Raw genomic sequence first — 15,903 nt, 5'->3', positions numbered from 1 at the left:
AAAAAAAAAAAAAATCTTATGGATCTAAGAAGGGGTGTGGATTTCTGGTTTGTTCAGTACTTTTTTTGTTCTAAAAAGGAGAAGCATGAACAGAATCCATCTACTCACCTCTGTTGCTCTATATTTTTCCCTTTTGAGACTAAATCATTTTCACTTATTGATTCTACTGCTAGTGCCCATGCGGTTGGTTTCAAAGTTTTTCTTTTGTGACCAATGACAAAACAATATCATTGGGATCTTTCTATTTGGGTTTCTCTCCTCATCTTATAAAAATTCCCTACACTGAACACCTGTCTGTCACCCAAAAGACATTATCCATTGGTTACTTTCTGTGTTACCACTGCAGTATTTGGGGGCAGGATTAACACCCTACCTGAACTGGGATCTGTTGTCCATAGTAATGTTGTCACATTCATCAGAAAACAGAAAAAGGTTTATTACTCGAGTACTTTCAAAGGAGAGTAGGGCAAGGGTAAGTGGGTTCAGATGGCTTGTGCAAAGGAGAATGGGCTGGCCCTTTAATGCGTGTAGGGGTAGAAGCTGCAGGTTTTCAATGTTTGGCCCTCCTACCTGCTGCCACAAAAATAAAAGGCTCATGTGTCAACCTTTGTAAATATTTAACTCACTGTGAGCCAGGCAGGGTGAGCAGGTATCTGAAGCAATTAAGACTCCAATATCAAGTTGAGGCCAATGTCTTTTATTAAAGTTCACTCCTGAGGTTTATTGACTGAATGATGAAACATCTCACTTAAATAAATTAGAATATTAATTGAAAAGCCATGTGTAAGGCACAAGAACATATTACAATTAAGATGACAAAGCCTCGGGAATTCCCTGGTGGTCCAGTGGTTTGGTCTCTGTGCTCTCAATGCTGAGAGCCTGGGTTTGATTCCTGGTTGGGGAACTAAGATCCCACAAGCCGTGTGGCGCGGCTAGAAAAAAAAAAAAAAAAAAGATGACGAATCCTCAAAAAAAAAAAAATTGAGTCTAGTCATCGCAGGGTGTAGTAGAGATACAGGGATGTGTCAGTAGGACCCCAGAATTCTGTTCATATATTTTCAAAATGTTATTTTTTAATTTGTTGTCTCATTTGTTGTGTAATAGGTGGCACCTTGACAGTGTAGCCTACCCACGTGCAGCAAACAGCTCTTTTACAGGAAGAGAACTCTCCCTGGCTGGCTAATGAACAGTCCAAAGCCAAGTGAACATCAGCTCCCGTGGCTGCCAGGGAGTTGTTCTTCATGGAAAACATCTAAGACGTTAGCTGTCTGCTACATGTATTTTGAGTGTCTTGGACATTTCATGATTGGCATTAATGATGTGCTCGTTGAATGACATCATGTGTGCACAGTTCGGTGTCTGTGTCTCCTATGATAATGAGCATGTGAGTGCAAATGGTAGAAAAACGGCACATTTGTGTTGGGTGGGCCAGGGGGGTTTTGAAGGAGGGTGCCCAAAATGAAATATTGACACACAGGTTGCACAGACTACGGGTGATGGTAGGAGGGGGACCAGGGAGTTGGATATAACAGTGGTGTCCAGAGTGCACTATGACAATAAACCAAAGACCTGTAGAGGTGACCATTCTGATAGAAATGGCTAGTATAGAAGGGCTTCTACTTATAAGGTGCCCGTAAGCCTGATGACCAGAACAAAGTAATAGGCTCCAAAGACTGGTGATTGAATCTAATTAATGGCTCCAACAGGAGGAAGACCTATCTATAAGAAAGCAAGGTGGGGGCTTCCCTGGTGGCACAGTGGTTAAGAATCCGCCTGCCAATGCAGGGGACATGGGTTCGAGCCCTGGTCTGGGAAGATCCCACATGCTGCGGAGCAACTAAGCCCGTGCACCACAACTACTGAGCCTGTGCTCTAGAGCCCACGAGCCACAACTACTGAGCCCGTGTGCCACAATTACTGAGCCCGCACGCCTAGAGCCCGTGCTCTGCAACAAGAGAGCCACTGCAATGAGAAGCCCGTGCACCGCAACAAAGAGTAGCCCCTGCTCGCCGCAACTAGAGAAAGCCCACGCGCGGCAAAGAAGAACAAACGCAGCCAAAAATTAAAAAAGAAAGAAAGAAAAGTGGGACTTCATGGTGGTCCACTGGTTAGGATTCCATGCTTCCACTGCAGGGGGCACGGGTTCAATCCCTGGTCGGGGAACTGAGATCCCACAGTGTGGCAGAAAAAAAAAAAAAAGAAAAAGAAGAAAGCAAGGTATAAGTAAGCCATTAGGCCACTATGAGTGTTATAACCTGAGGTCATTAGGGGAGGTCCTCTGAATGTCTTTTTCAAGAGCCCAGTGTTGTGTAGTCCCAGAATTCAGTTGATAATATCAATAATTTCTAGGGTGTCTTGGTGGCTCCTTGTATCTTGGGTCATGGTGACAGCATAACAAGTAGCCAACAGAGAGCATGAGGGTCTGTTTTTCAAAAGCTGTAGGAACCCCTTCCTTTCTCTGTAAAGTAAGTCCATCAGTTATATCACCAGTGGTATGTTTTTCCACCTCAGGTGCATCGGTCAGTCACTAAGTTAGCTGTGGTAGAGGAGGGAAGTCCCTTGAATTTTGCCTAACCTTTCGATTAGAGGCCACTTGGAACTTCCCTGGTGATCCAGTGGTTAAGACTGTGCACTTCCACTGCAGGAGGCACGGGTTCGATACCTGGTTGGGGAACTAAGATCTCGCATGCTGTGCAACACAGCTGAAAAAAAAAAAAGATTAGAGACCACTAAATGGTTATAGATTACCATTTACTCACAGGTCAAATTTAATACCATTAGAGCTCAGGCACAAGTATGTGGTCTTAAAGTTGAGTAAATTTATTACCCTGAACAGTGAAATGAGCCTCTTCAGATTAGGGTTTAATATGTGAAGAGTAAGGATGCCACTGGTTTGTACATGGATTTTGTGAGGCAAGTTAATCTCAGAGTTCTTTATGCCAAAGGGGGAAACCTTGGATAAGGAGTTGTTATTGGTGTAATCAAACAGGTGGATCATGGGCAACGGCCAAAGGATCTGTAACAATGTGCAGATGAGTTTGATTCTTGGCAAGGGAATTCTTTACTGCTAGCATGATTGCCTGGAGTTTGACTAATCCATCTGATGCCTGGGTCCAATCTTCCGTCTCGGATGGCCTGTTTGACCTAGAGACAAAATGCAGCATCTCTGCAGTGGACCCCGTCAGGTGTGGTGACGGCACACTCTAGATAAAGTATGTGAGCTACCTGGTCACTAATGTGATCCCAAGTGACTCGCCAAATGGCCAATGTGTCTAGAAAAGTGACCTACTTCAAAACAGATGGCATCCATCAGAGAACAGGGCAACACACTTCCTCCTCTGGATGGGATATGCCAGCAGCACCATGTTTGGCTCTATTCTGTAAATACCAATATATGTTCAAAGAGAAGGCCTCTGGTTAGAAAGCCTGAGGGGCCCTGCATTTATGACCCAATGCCAAACGGGAAGCTGACTTTAAGCGATCATCAGCTCAGGCCCTGGGAGGTCCTCCATTACACAAAGACTCTCAGCTGCCGGCAGTGGGGTCTGTATTTGTGCGCAGTAACAGCTAAGAATAGTTTCTGGCATAAGGATGCCTTAGGTAACTTATGTCCACCATGGAATGTTTAAAGACTCTTGGATGCATAATAGTAGGCTGCTAAAGCCTCTATAATAAAGCAATGTGGGGAGATAATGTTGAGCGTTATTTCGAAAAATACTACAGCTGCTTGTTTCCCACTTCGAGGCCAGTTACTTTTTAGTGTTGTACGAATAAGTAAGCAAGCAGATCTGGTAAACATGTGATGCCTGTGGTCTCAGTGGCTGATGGAATGTGCCTGTGACATGGGTTCTGCCAATTGCTTCTGTCACCCTTGCAACTCACAGCTCCCTGGTGTTGCCTCAGAAGGATATTCCAGAGTGAGACGTGTGTGAATTTCTAAAGATGTTTCCGCGTAAGTAAGCACAGAGTAGGCTTGAGAGGGGGAAAGGGTCTCTGGATGGCCGTGAAGGAAATGATGCTGATGCACACAAATGAGGATGTCCCCAGGAAGATCCCACTTGGGATACACCTTTCTGTTTCAGAACCACAGTATTTCAATAGATCTGTCCGAGGAACCCGATTTAAACTCAGAAGAGATCTGGGAACCCTCCCACTTCACTCCTAGTTATATGCATGAGGCGACGGCAGGTGTAGCCCTAGAGGGTGTTTTTTCAATTAAGACAGGGTTGTAAGAAAGGCCTCTTGTGGCCCATGTCCTTTCTTCCTAAGCAAGATCCCACAGTGGTGGAAAAAAGAGTTGAACACATAATCAAAGTTCAGGAGAGTTTAACATTCTCCTAGCATATGAAAACGTTTGTTATATAATTTTAAGTATACTTGTTGAGTTTTCACAAATGTATAGTAATACTGTCATCAAAAGATGGAAAATATCCATCACCCCAGAAAGAACACTCTTGTGGTACCCATTTTAATGAAACCCCTTCAATACATAAGGTAACATTTTTTTTAAAAAAAGGAAAAGGTTGAATTTCCTTCACTGTTTTAAACTTCAAAGCTGTTACTGTTGTTTCCCACCTGTGAATAGCAAAACAGGCTATGGATTGTGGATCACTGAAACAAAAGAACCCGAGCCACCCGTGCGATGCAAAGACATTGAAAATTTCCCACTTCTCCTTTTAGACTCCTTTAGGGTATTACTTAAAATGATATGCTCTCTCCCTCTGCAGGTCATCTCAATTATACCTTGAATGATTTCCTCTAAAGAAGCACAGCTCTTTTTGGTGTTTCCACTGAGAAGTACAGTGGAAACCTACTCATAGAATAAACTCAGGATGGGCTACAATGGTGCAGAGAAATATAACTCTTTCTCCAATTGAGAAGAACTCCACAGCTTAATGGGGTATACACTGTGTTAGTCTGTACAGCAGTAAAATGTTAATGCCAAATAGTACAATATTTTGAATATTTATATAAAAGTGAAAATCCTCTCAAATGATGTTAAACACAACCCTAACCCTAACCCTAACCTAGACTGAATGGTGGAAGTATCTGTGCCCAAATCAACAGGAAGTCTCCAGTCCCAGATAACAATGTCCACACTCATGACCACATATTATACAAACAAAATTTGTAATGACTGCAAAAATGAAAATGAACCACATCCATATCTTTATCTTTATGGGGAATCTTTATGTTAGTCAAGGAAAGCAGGATGTTCTATGTTGCCCCCTCTACTTCCACACTCAAGCAGTTCCTGAAGAGTGTTTAATATGTATTACACGGCAGAAACATAAGTGATCAGTAATGACATCTTCATTCACTGAGACCCATACCAGGATAGAAGAGATACGTATACACCTCAGCCTTTTATATCACATGTCATTTTTCACTTTCCTTCAAAGCCCTTATTTCCATCTTATAAACCAAAGCTTTACCATTTGTTAACCATGTCTCTTTTCCCACAAAAATATAAGCGACAGGACTGCAAGAAGTTGTTTGTCTCACACAGCTATAACCAAATCATACAGTGCCTTGATTATCTATGCTAAATGAGGTACCTTGACTCTAAACTGCATGGCAATGAGGGATGTTGAAACATTAGCATCAAAAGTAGAGTCTCTGGAAGAAAAATACCATATGATATCACTTATATGTAGAATCTAAAATATGACAAATGCACTTATCTACAAAACAGAAACAGACTCACAGATACAGAGAACAGACTTGTGGTTGCCAAGGGGGAGGGGGTCGGTGAGAAGGGAAGGATTGGTGTTTGGGATTAGCAGATGCAAACTATTATATATAGAATAGATAAACAACAAGGACCTACTGTATAGCACAGGGAACTATATTCAATAACCTGTAGAATAGATAAACAACAAGGACCTACTGTATAGCACAGGGAACTATATTCAATATCCTGTGATAAACTATAATGGAAAAGAATATGAAAAAGAATGTTTGTGTATACATATATATGTATATATGCAAATAACTTTCCTGTACAGCAGAAATTAACACACTGTAAATTAACTATACTTCAATAAAATAAATTCAAAAAGTAAAATTTCCTTAGTATATGAAAATAAAAAAAGAGTACAGTCTCTGAGAAAGAAAGACGCGATTGGAACAGAGGTCCTGTCTTTCTCACCTGCTAGGTTTATGTTCTCTCACAATTTAACTAAACTTATAGATCTTAGTTGAGTCATAAAGGAGATATTAAAAATATTATGTGGTATACTAAGAAGTGAATTCATGTGTTTTAACTGAGGTGCTTTATAGTAAATGGTGTGTAATACACTGTGGGAAACACATCAATATTTAGATAACAAGTAGGAAAGGCAGAAGCTGTTCCATAGGACCGGGAGTTGGCCTGCATTCACTGCAAGGCCCAGTCTTATCCTGTTGAAGAGATAAGGTACACAGTGACCATGACAAATCAAGACAAGAATAAGGGTGTTTTGTAACCATGTCTCTAAAAATGATAAAAGTGACAATTCCAAATTATAGAAATGACCAATATATCCCTCTTCTTACTAATATGACTAATTAGGGCTTCTCATGAATTAAGTTTAGTTCCACTACATTGTTTTTGTCTTCTAGAAAGGTTTACAATTACCAATGACAAAATAAGTTTACCTCCTCATAGCACTCAGTACACAAAAACATCTTGGTACCTTGAATAGCAATCGAATCATCCAATATGAGCCAAAATCCTTCAAAACTCCTAGCAACCTTTTATGTTACACCCCGCAGTCACGTGTACTTGTGGTCATTCTGCTTATTAGAATTCATTACACCCGCCTCTTTGACTTTAAGTATGATTCTGAGGATCAATGGAAGGATGATACCGAAAAAAACCATGATCTATGTTTTTGGTATTAAGAATGAATGAGAAATTAGTTTCATGATAAAATTAACTAGAAAAGAATAAAAAATAAAATTTGCCTGAGGGAAAAAATACCTGAACTTATATGTAAACAATAATATTGACTCAATGTATAATGATTAAATGAAGAAAACTGCAAAGATCATTTGAAAACCTATAATTAAAATGAGATATATTAATATATCCTCTCAGGAAATGAAAATTTGTTAGCATATTATGGTTTAGAAAAGTTTCACTTCCTGAGAGGATATATTAATATATCTCATTTTACATATGTTTGGCATTTGTTTGACAAAAAAATGTACATACTCTTAATCACATACAAACACAACTGAAAACATATTGAGGGATTATAGTTAGCTATAACTAACAGAAAACACCCAGTCTTCTCCATATGAGAAAGATGCTTATTCTCACACTGAAGGACTGAGTCAAGGCAGCCACTGCACAATGCAGCAGAGAAACAAACTCCCATGTTGCTCTTTTTGGCTGCACCATTGTGAATGTCATGGTGAATCAGGAAAATATACTCACTAGCACTGTTAACAACATAAGGTGTTTCCTATACAAGTTAGACTTTCCACAGACATAGTCTAGAGGACAGGGTAAATACTCCCAACCATGAAAGCCTAAATTAGTTTCCTGGTGGATACATGAGGCCTTACAAAAAAAAATCCAAACTCTCATGAATCTTTGAGGTGGAACTAGTGAAGACATCAGTGGAAAGCTACACCTCTACGAAAATGGAAATGAAATAGCTGGTCATCGTTTTGAGTACACTCTTCTCTGGAAGGAAAACGAATCTGGAAAATGGGCTAGAAGATTGCTTTCTCAAAGCTCCTATGTATCTGTCTCTCCCTCTGCTGGCTACAAAGTCTGAGTAATGTCTTCTTTGTTTCTGCCTTTCAAATCTCACGCAAGTAAGGCTATTGGGAAATTCTGACAAGGAACCATTAAGAGGATGGATTCTGGAAAATCTAGTTCCTTAAATTACTCTGGATATCTCCAACTCCAGATTCTTTGTCCCATCACAGGCCTTCTTCTTTTTTTTTCTTTGCCATGCTGCATGGCTTGTGGGATCTTAGTTCCCTGACCAGGGATTAAACCCAGGACCATGCCTGGGTTCACTCAGTGAAAGTGCCGAGTCCTAACCACTGGAGCACCAGGGAATTCCCACAGGCCACTCTTCTTAATTCAAAGTCTATTCACCAAATTATAGTCAGAAGGAAAGATATAAAGCAAAGGCCCAAATATGAAAATAATAATTCACAGGAAACTATATTCTTTCATAAATGAGGCATACATAAATATTTATTCAACTGTTTACTAGTATGGAAAATGGAAAAAGACTCTTATACCTGTCACCCTAAAAAAGGAGCTTTTCAGTAAGAAAGGTAGACTATACCTAATAAACTAGAGACATCAAGGAACTTTCACAAGGCCAGTAGGAAAATCCCAACAAATACCACACTGTCATTTTTCAGTGGCCACTTAACACAGAACAAATAAAATGTTATTAAAAAATTAAACCTAACTGCATATTGGAAATACACTTCAATTTACCCATCAGTTCAAGAGGCTTCAAAATACAAAGAGAAAATATCATTAACTCATTTAACAAAAAAGAACTACCTATTAATCTTATGTATTACTATTGAAAGGCAACTCACAGAATTACCTCACTTCAATCACCGTTTCTAAAAGTAATTGGTAGGCAGGTATAAAATAAGCTACAAGGATATATGGTACAAACAAGGAATACAGTCAATATTTTATAATAACTACAAATGAAGTATAAGAATTGTGAATAACTATATTGTATGCCTGTAACGTATAATATTGTACAGCAACTATACTTCAATAAAAATAAAAATAAAATAATAAAAACAATAATTGGTAAAAATCCACAGTCCAATGATGTCCTTTAAGAAAGAGGCTTAGCAAACATATTTAAATTTTTATAATTCTTTCATATTGAAATTTTTCTTATGCTTTATACATAGATTAATTTCCAGCAAGTTTTCTAATGTTACCCACATTTTTTTTTTCTTTTCCATGAGAGTTTTAATATGTAGGGATGGGGTCAAATGAAGTCTTTCCCATGTTGTTTACATTCAAGAGTATCCAGTGACTCCTTTCATGCCTTTGGGATGAACTGGGACCACTAGTCTTTCCCACATTCTTCACATCTGTATGGTTTCTCTCCAGTGTGAAGTCTCATATGTCTTTGAAAGTTTGTGTGATAAATGAAGGCTTTCCCACATTTATCACATTTAAAGGGTTTCTTTCAGGACTTCCCTGGTGGCACAGTGGTTAAGAATCCACCTGCCAGTGCAGGGGACATGGGTTTGAGCCTTGGTCCAGGAAGATCCCACCTGCTGTGGAGCAACTAAGCCCGTGTGACACAGCTACTGAACCTGCACTCTAGAGCCCACGAGCCACAACTACTGAAGCCCACACACCTAGAGCCCATGCTCTGCAACAAGAGAAGCCACTGCAATGAGAAACCCGTGCACTGCAATGAAGAGTAGCCCCCGCTCGCCACAACTAGAGAAAGCCCACGTGCAGTAACAAAGACCCAATGCAGTCAAAAAGAAAAGAATAAAAATGTTTTAAAAAATAAATAAATAAAATAAAGGGTTTCTCTCCAGTATGAATTCTTTCATGTACTTGCACATAACTGGAACAACTGAAGCCTTTACCACATATTTTACATTCATAGGGTTTCTCTCCAGTGTGTCTCCTTTCTTGTATTTGAAATGAACTGGGAGAAAAGAATGTTTTCTCACATTCCTTACATTTATAAGGTCCATCTCCACTGTGAATGATCATGTGTGCTCAGAAGCTAGAAAGAGAAAGGCTTTCCCACACTGCTTACATTCATAGGGTTTCTCTCCTTTGTGAGTCCTCCTGTGTGTATGTAAGGAACTCTGGTATCTGTAGGCTTTCCCACATGCCTTACATTGATAGGGTTTCTCTCCAGTATGAATTCTTCCATGTCTTTGAAGAGAACTGGGGCAGCTGAATGCTTTGGTATGTTTTTTACATTCATATGGTTTCTCGCCACTGTGATTTCTTTCATGTATTTTGAAACCTAGATGAGAATTGAAAGCTTTACCACATTCGTTACATTTGTAGGGTTTCTCTCCAGTGTGATTTCTTTCATGTATTTTTAAACCTCAAAGGGAAATATAAGCCTTACTACATTGCTTACATTCATAGAACTGCTCTACTGTGCCAGTTCTGTCATGTGTTTGATATCTATAGGCTCTTCCAGAGTGTTTACAATGATAGGGTTTCTTTTCAGTGTGAGTTCTTTCATGCACTCAAAGTGTAACTGGAGGGCTTCCCTGGTGGCGCAGTGGTTGAGAGTCCGCCTGCCGATGCAGGGGACACGGGTTCGTGCCCCGGCCCGGGAGGATCCCACGTGCTGCGGAGTGGCTGGGCCTGTGAGCCATGGCCGCTGAGCCTGTGCGTCCAGAGCCTGTGCTCCGCAGCGGAAGAGGCCACAGCAGTGAGGGACCCGCATACCGCACAAAAAAAAAAAAAAAAAGTGTAACTGGAACAACTGAGGGCTTTCCAACATTCCTTACATTTATAAGGAGCATCTCCAGTATGCGTTATCACGTGTCTTCGAAGGGTTTTGAGACACATAATAAAAGCTTTCCCACAGTCTTTACATTTATACATTTTCTCTCCATTGTGATTTTTCATGTTTTTTAAAACACTGCAGATAACTAAAGGCTTTCCCACATGCCTTACATTTATACGTCTTCTCTCCATATTTCTGATACTCATATGGTTTGTGTTCAGTGTGACATCTCATATGTCTATTAAGGGATGAATGACATGTAAAGATTTTTTCACATGCACCGCATTCATGTGGTTTTACTCCAGTAGTTTTCTTGTTCAGACTGAGATTTGGAATAAGGCTGAAGTTTTCTCCACATGGACTACCCTCTTTATTTTCACAGAGTGCCTCAACCATATGACTTCTGTAAATAATGAGAAGCACACTGTTAATTATTTCTTTATTAATGATTTTATACTTATTATATTTATTATGATTTATAGGGATAGTGTAGAGTTTCTCCCTCGCCTGAATTGTTTGAAATTGAATATACTGAATGCTCTGCAAGAGAACTTCACACTTGAGACTATTTAAACGGTAACATTCATAGGTAGGGTTTACTAATACTGTTTCCAAGAGAAATATTTTGCAAACACTGAATGACTATGTCACATTTCAGACAGTATTTTGGGGAAATTTTTTCTTTCTTTTGTTTTTGTTTTTGAAAAATTTCTAATAAATACATTTAAAGCAGGGATTATTTGTTGTTTGCTTCTATTTATTTATTTATTTATTTATTTATTTAACATCTTTATTGGAGTATAATTGCTTTACAATCGTGTGTTAGTTTCTGTGTTTACTTTTTTAAAAAATATCATAACATACTAGGATGCTCACATGAGATACTGCTTCTCAATGTGAGTGCAACTCAGCTTAGTTTTCTCTCCTAGTTTTTGTACTGATCTTCAATGACATGATCTTCCCATGTTTTCCCTAAAATGTAGACCCAGAAAAATAATTCCAAAGTATTAGAAGTTACAGAAAAACTATTAGAGTCTAGGTCCATGCCTAGAGCTGTGACCATGTCTAGTTTACTTACCAACATTCTTCCTTTTCCACGTTCCACATCTTGGAACAACGTCAGTGGGCAAGAAAACTCATTCTCAAACTGACAAAGTGAAGGAAAATGTTGTTGTCCTTACCTATTGAGGCCAGGTTCCAGAAGATTTCCAGCATCACATCTCTGTAGTTTCTTCTGTGAAGGATCCAGTAAAGCCCACTCTTTCAGGGTGAAGTTCACAGCCACATCCTCAAAAGCTACTGAGTCCTAAAAATATCCCAAATAAATGTACAGTCAGATGCATGACACTGACAGCACTAGACATCTATACTCCATCTATAGGAGGGTTATGTGTGAATCTGTCTTCTCCAAACATTTATCTATGACTTTTATCTAACTATGATCATCAAAATCTTACTCTCTGTCCACACTTACTCCTTCGTAAGTTTTTTTTCCCGCCATGCTGTGCAGCGTGCAGGATCTTGGTTCCCCGACGAGGGATCAAACCCAGGCCCCCTGCAGTGGAAGCACAGGGTCCTAACCACTGGGCCAATCGGGAAGTCCCACTCCTTTTTAGAGTTTAATGGCACGATGAGCACATGCAAATTATTTACACATTTTTACTGTGATCACATTTTTTCTCTCTAACATCTCATTTCTCTCTAACAGCATGGTGCGCAGCATGTTGGGAAATGGTTGGGAAATGCTATAGGAATGAAACAAATATTATCACTTTAAGACCACTAATTCCTTGTGAGAAAGATTCTTTCATCTTCTTCCTTACCGCCCCACCATTCACAGCACTCCATTAGGCAAAGGGTCAAATCTGCATGAGGTTTCAATAAATAAAAACACAGTGAAGAACTGGAAGCTTTTTCTTCTAGTCCCATGACCCAACATGCGAGTCCAGGAGGCCTGTAGAAATCAAACTTGTAAAAAAGCCCAGCTGGTCACACTGTCCTAAAGTCATCCAGGCCATTAGAAGTAATCAGAAGCAGCTGCCTGAATGTAAATATTCCTGTGGGGAAGTGTTGCTTTTAACTTGTGTAATATTTGTCACAGACACAATTCTTCACTTTTTCCCCTGATTTGATAGGTTAAAACATTATTTGAAACTTAGAGCTCAGACATGAGGAAGAGGCATGACAACTTAGAACGAAAGAATCCCTAAACTCATGTGCCTCGGGGCTGCTTCCAGGCATTTTTTAGAACAGCTAATGAGATGATGTACCAAAAGGTCTCTTTCCAGTCAATCCTGAATGGTGCACCCTGGTCCTTGTTGCACTTGAGGAACAGGTTAAGAACTGTAGATTGCAAGTTCACTGAAGTCCACAATGGCTTGATTGTAAATTAGCCCACGATTATAAAATATGTAAAAATGTCAGCAGTGCTTTCCTCCAAAAGAATATAAAATCTCCATCCTCCAATTTCAGGAAGAAGCTATTCCCAACCAGCCAATGTTGATGGTGTCCTGCTAACTTCCAGTCTGGAATTTAGGGAACTTAGAATATGTCATTCTCGGTCTCACTAGAAGAAAATGAAAGACCTTGAAATGAACAACCCTTCTTAGATCCATGTGTGCATTGAGGTCAAAGGGCAAGTCAGTGTCTCCAAAATTGGGAAAGAGAAAAGGAAGATGGAATTTTGAAATGTGCCCCAAATATTGTTCCTAATAAAACCTATACTGACAAAAAAGTCTATTTATTTACTAGGCCAGAATCTAATACAAAGACAAAAAAAACCCCCAAAAAAGACAGAATACAACATCCATGAACCCCAGGATAATGTTCTTGAACAGAATGCTTAAAATACACATAATGCTAATACCTGAAGGAAAAAATGGAAAGAAACAGAAAAAATAAGTGAATTAATAAACACCAAAATTTTGGACTTCCCTGTTGGTGCAGTGGTTAAGAAACTGCCTGCCAGTGCAGGGGACATGGGTTTGAGTCCTGGTCCGGGAAGATCCCACATGCCATGGAACAACTAAACCAGTGTGCCACAACTACTGAGCCTGTGCTCTAGAGCCCGCAAACCACAACTACTGAGCCTGCGTGCCATAACTACTGAAGCCCGGGGGCCTAGAGCCCGTGCTCCACAAGAGAAGCCACCGCAATGAGAAGTCCACGCACTGCAACGAAGAGTAGCCCCCACTCCCCGCAACTAGAGAAAGCTCGAACTCAGCAACAAAGACCAAACGCAGCCAAAAATTAATTAATTAATTAACCCAGAAAAAAACAACACCACCAAAATTTCCTAAAATTAATGACAGACTGCAAACTGTAGATACAGAAACACTAAATATGAAAACATCAGAAGTGCACACCCAAGTACAGTAGACCCTTGAACAACATGGGTGTGAACTGTGTGGGTCCACCTATATGTATATTTTTTCAATAAATATACAGTCAGCCCTCCATACTTATGGATGTGCATCCCATGAATACGGAAGGCCAACTATGGGACTTGAGCATTCATGGATTTCAGTATCCGTGGCAGATTCTGGAACCAATCCCTCAAGGGCACCAAGGGATGACTATATATCATATTCAAACTAGTGAAAAATCAAAGACAAAAAGGATGTATTGAAAGAAGCCAGAGGGGAAAACACTTCTTAGGTTCAGAGAAACAAAAATTTGAATTAATCAGACTTCTTTTCAGACGTTGTGCAAACAAGAACAGAATGGCACAAAATATTTAAAGTTTTGAAATTAAAAAAAACACTCTCCTAGAATTTTTAAAAATTAATTAATTTCTGGCCGTGTTGGGTCTTCATTGCTGTGCGCGGGCTTTCTCTAGTTCCGGCAAGCGGGGGCTACTCTTCGTTGCGGTGCGCAGGCTTCTCATTGTGGTGGCTTCTCTTGTTGCGGAGCACAGCTCTAGGTGCATGGGCTTCAGTAGTTGTGGCACGCAGACTCAGTAGCTGTGGCTCGCAGGCTCTAGAGCGTAGGCTCAGTAGCTGTGGCACACTGGCTTAGTTGTTCCATGGCATGTGGGATCTTCCTGGACCAGGGCTCAAGCCCATGTCCGCTGCATTGGCAGGTGGATTCTTAACCAGTGCACCACCAGGGAAGCCCACTCTCGTAGAATTGTGTCAAGCAAAATCATTCTTCAAAAATAAAGAAGAAATAAGGGGGACTTCCCTGGTGGTCCAGTGGCTAAGACTCCATGCTCCCAATGCAGGGGGTTTGGGTTCAATTCCTGGTCAGGGAACTAGATCCCACATGCTGCAACTAAGAGTTTGTATGCTGCAACTAAAGATCCTGCATGCTGCAACTAAAGATCCTGTATGCTGCAGTGAAGATCCCATGTGCTGCAACTAAGAACCGACGCAGCCAAGTAAATAAATTTTTTTTTTTTTTTTTTTTTGGTAGGCTGGCCTCTCACCGCTGTGGCCTCTCCCGTCGCGGAGCACAGGCTCTGGACGCGCCGGCTCAGCGGCCATGGCCCACGGGCCCAGCCGCTCCGCGGCATGTGGGATCTTCCCGGACCGGGGCACGAACCCGTGTCCCCTGCATCGCCAGGTCGACTCTCTACCACTGCGCCACCAGGGAAGCCCCTAAATAAATATTTTTTAAAAAAGAATAAGGACCTTCTGAGACAAAAATTGAGGGAATTTGTCATTAGTACACCTACTTTGAATGAATGTTCAAAAATTCATCAGAAAAAATGTAAATGACAAGAGTGGAGGATTATAAAAGGAATAAAGGATGGTAAAGTATCTTTGAGATTTACTGTCATTAATGTAACAGATGGTACTTTTTTTAAAATAATATTAGCAACAATGTATTTGGTAATAATAAGCTTATAGATAAGTGAAATAAATGACAGCAATATGACAAGGGACAGGGGAGGGGGAATTGGGAACAATGTGGTATGAGCTACCTGTACAACCAGTGAAATGGTATAATGGTACAGACACACCTTGAAGTTATTTTGGGCGTGGTTCCAGACCACCGTGGTAAAATGAATATTGCAGTGAAGCCATTAACATGAATTTTTTGGTTTCCCAGTGCATATAAAAGTTATATAAACACTATACTGTAGGGAATTCCCTGTTGTCCAGTAGTTAAGACTTGGTGCTTTCACTGCCAAGGGCCCAGGTTTAATCCCTAGTCGGGTAACTAAGATCCCACAAGCTGCATGGTGTAGCCAAACAAACGAACAAATGAAAAACTATACTGTAATCTGTTAAGTTGCAATAACATTATGCCTAGAAAAAATGAACATATCTTAATTAAAAGATAATGGTGTTAGGGCTTCCCTGGTGGCGCAGTGGTTGAGAATCTGCCTGCTAATGCAGGGGACACAGGTTCGAGCCCTGGTCTGGGAAGATCCCACATGCTGCGGAGCAACTATGCCCATGAGCCACAACTACTGAGC

General features: G+C 40.4%; 1 pseudogene; it reads right to left on the bottom strand.

Annotated features, from left to right (window-relative positions):
• Positions 1–8,140: 8,140 nt before the first annotated feature.
• On the bottom strand, positions 8,141–11,982 carry LOC137221068 (zinc finger protein 709-like; annotated as a pseudogene).
• Between the last annotated feature and the right edge of the window lie 3,921 nt (positions 11,983–15,903).

Source organism: Pseudorca crassidens, chromosome 3 (assembly GCF_039906515.1).
Source record: "Pseudorca crassidens isolate mPseCra1 chromosome 3, mPseCra1.hap1, whole genome shotgun sequence".
In the NCBI taxonomy this organism is placed as follows: Eukaryota; Metazoa; Chordata; class Mammalia; order Artiodactyla; family Delphinidae; genus Pseudorca; species Pseudorca crassidens.
The sequence above is the reverse complement of the archived record's forward strand: the minus strand, read 5'-3'. Positions and strand labels throughout refer to the sequence as shown.